Raw genomic sequence first — 3,809 nt, 5'->3', positions numbered from 1 at the left:
CTTCCCCCATCTGTTTCTAGGAGAGGGCTGCTCCAGGTTTTGGGGTTGGGGGTTGGGGGGGGGGGGAAGCCAGCATGGTGTAGTGGTTAGGAGTGGTAGTTTGCAGCGGTGGAGTCTGATTTGGAGAACCGGGCTTGATTCCCCCACTCCTCCACATGAGCGGCGGATGCTAACCTGGTGAACTGGATTTGTCGCTGCACTCCTCCACCTGAAGCCAGCTGGATGACCTTGAGCTAGTCACAGTTCTCTTAGAGCTCTCTCAGCCCCACCTACTTCACACGGTGTCTGTTGTGGGGAGGGAAGGAGATTGTAAGCCGGTTTGATTCTCCCTTAAATGGTAGAGAAAGTTGGCATATAAAAACCGCCTCCTCCTCCTCCTCCATAAGCAACGCCATGCTGTATTGGAGGAAGGCCCATCAAGTCCAGCAGTCTGTTCACACAGTGGCCCACCGGAAGAAGAGGAAGAAGACTTGGTTTTTATATCCCAATTTTCTCTACCTTTAAGGAGGATCAAACCGGCCTACAATCTCCTTCCCTTCCTCTATCCACAACAGATACCTTGTGAGGTAGGTGGTGCTGAGAGAGTTCGGAGAGAACTGTGACTAGCCCAAGGTCACTCAGCAGGCTTCATGTGCAGGAGTGGGGCATCAAACCCTGTTCTCCAGATTGGAGTCCCCCGCTCCTAACCACTACACCATGCTGGCTCTATTTCTCCCTCCCCCAGGTGCACATTCTCCACAACACAAAAGACAAAATCCACCCCGACGGTTCAAGTAACCAAGAAGAAGCTCTAGCGCAGCCAAGATAATTTCATTGTTCCTTCGCATTATCACAGACAACAGACCCGTAAACAAAAATTCATTAGCTTTGGCTCCAAGAGCACAACCTGTAAAGCGATCTGAGTGATTCCTATTTTCCTGCACATCACCAATTCACTATTAAGTGTAACATATTGCTTAATCTCCTGCCCCGAGCTTTTCGTGTCAGTGCCGGGTGATTCATGAAAACTGCTGAGTCTGGATTGTTGTTTTCTCTTCTGCTCTGTGCTTGTTTGATTTCTAATTACAGCCTCTTGGTTAATGTTGCCTCAACTTCATTTATATTTGAACACCCCCCCCCAAGAAACACCCCCCCTTCCCCGCCTTTGGCTTTTCTCACTTAAAGGGAAAGCGAGCAGAGAGCATCCATAATACTTTTCTTCCACCCTTGGCTACCCACATAGTAATTGATGTATTAAAAATTCATTTTCACGCTTCCAATAACTTTCGGATTCTGTCGTTTCCAATAACCGAGACGGTACAAAGAAACCATAAGTGTGGTCTTAAAGGGCTTCAAGGGGATTGACAGCATCATTCACAAACTGAGAGAGAATATTGGCCTTTTAAATGGCCACCCAGACTAAGCCAGCAGCCTTCCAAAGAATCCCACCAAGATTCACACACTTTAAGACGCTTTGGCATCTTGCAATTTTATTAGCGAGTCCCTGATTGCTAGGAGGTTCAGAAATAACAAGGGTGCACAAGCAGACCATAATTCAAAATTACCAGCCCACATCTCTTGGGGAAACCTCTGAATCTGCTCGTCAATTGCTCCATAAGTGTCCACCGGAGAAAGGCACAATTTGGGGTTATTCAGTGGCAAAACGATGCATCGTTCCAGGGAAGAGCCTTGCCCCTTTAAACCTACTACAGCTTCATCAGAGCCTCAAGTAGTCATCTCATGATGCTGCTCCAGAGTGTAGGAAGATCAGTTAGTTCTGATCTTCACTGGAGCTTTGTCTCAGCCAAATAAGTATAGAGAGGAGTCGTCGTCGTCGTCCTCGTCGTCGTCTTCTTCTTCTTCCTCTTTTTTTATGGTGCAGCCTCCTTTGGAATACTGTTGGCCACTGCGTGACACAGGATGCTGGACGAGATGGACCCTCACTGGTCTGATCCAGCAGGGCCCTTCTTATGTCCGTAAATGGGAGCTGTCCATGGTCCTATGGATCTTGCTTCCGACTCAGGCTTCTTGTTCATACTTTCCGCTTTCTTTCTCTTTGCTCAGCCAATGTTGGTCCTGTCACTTGATTTGCTGACTGTTCGAGGCCCAGCTATGTACTTGCAGGTTACCCTGAACCTGGCTGGAAGGAAAATGCCAGGCTCACAGTCTTTCTGTCCCATCAGGCTAAGGAGTCCTGTGATACTCACATAAATACGAGTTTAACAAAGTATTGAAATGCTGACTCTTAGGCTTGATCTTAGGCGAGGTGAGGTCTACCCTGACCTGGATGGCCCAGCCTAGCCCGATCTCCACAGATCTCAGAAGCTAAGCAGGGTTGACCTTGGTTAGTACTTGGATGGGAGAACACCAAGGAAACATAGAAACATAGAGCTGGAAGGGATGTCAAGGGTCATCTAGTCCAACCCATTGCACAATGCAGGAAATTCACAACTACCCCTCCCACCCCACTCCACCAGTGACCCCTGCTGTATGCCCAGAGGAAGGCAAAATACCTCTAGGATCCCTGACCCAGGGTTTCTTTGCCTAGGCAGGCAATGGCAAACCACTTCTGTTAGGGCACTTTCACAGATGCCAAATAATGTACTTTCAATGTACTTTCAGTACACTTTAACGATCATTTGCAAGTGGATTTTGCCGGTTCACACAGTAAAAACCAGCTTCAAAGTGGATTGAAAGTAGTTTGAAAGTGCGTTATTTGGCACGTGTGAAAGTGCCCTTACTCTCGCCTTGAAAACCCAGTTGGGTCACCACAAGTCAACTGTGACTTGATGGCACTTCACTCTCTCTCTCTCTCTTACACACACAGAGAGGCTTGGTCTAAATGTGTAGTAAAATGAAGTGAAGAAGGCAGAGTCCAGAAGTGGTGGAATCAGCAAGTCCATTTTATACTACAAGCAGGAAATCTCATTTCTAAATTTTCTCCTGCAACAAAAACTCCTTGCGTGTAGAAAATCAGCACACCAGGCAAAAAAAGCTGGGTTAGAACCTCTTCTCTCTGCTGTGCTAATTTGTCTCTGCAGGGAATTTTCAACCTGGTGTCACAGTCTAAGTCTGGCATTCTGAAATAGTATGGCTCATTCTACCACCTCAGTAGGCTGCACAAATAGACCAGGTAGGGTCGTCAGGTCCCTCTTTGCCACCGGAGGGAGGTTTTTGGGGCGGAGCCTGAGGAGGGTGGGATTTGGGGAGGGGAGGAACTTCAATGCCATAGAGTCCAATTGCCAAAGCGGCCATTGTCTCCAGGTGAACTGATCTCTGTCGGCTGGAGATCAGTTGTAATCGCAGGAGATCTTCAGCTAGTACCTGGAGGTTGGCAACCCTAAGACCAGGTCTGGTTTTTATGCTGCAAGCCTAAGAAACAGCATCAGAGACGTTAATTCTGCCTTGCTATATTTCTTCGCTATAAAACACGTGACACAGAACACAGGGATGAGCTGATGCCATTTGCTAGATCTAAATGTAATTACCTAAGTACCGCTTCTCTCTTATAGACCACAAGACAATCATTTCCCTTTTCAGATGCAAGTATTGAATGAACTGTCTGGCTGTAAGGTGTGCAATGCCGCACTTAATAGAAAACATTTCGATGGCATTAAGAATCAAATTAAGTACACTGGCAAACACCCCCCTGACAGTGATTCCCTCTTCATGTTTCCCCCGCTCGATGAATGTTCACTGGTTTTATGCAGAAAGAACATCAGAAGAGCCCCGCTGGATCAGACCAGTGTCCAGCATTCTGTCTCACACAGCAGCAAACTAGTTCCTCTGGAGGTCCAACAACAGGGCACAGAGGCCGAGGCCTTCTCCTG

The sequence above is a fragment of the Euleptes europaea genome, chromosome 17 (assembly GCF_029931775.1).
Source record: "Euleptes europaea isolate rEulEur1 chromosome 17, rEulEur1.hap1, whole genome shotgun sequence".
Classification (NCBI taxonomy): domain Eukaryota; kingdom Metazoa; phylum Chordata; class Lepidosauria; order Squamata; family Sphaerodactylidae; genus Euleptes; species Euleptes europaea.
This window is presented reverse-complemented; position numbering follows the sequence as displayed.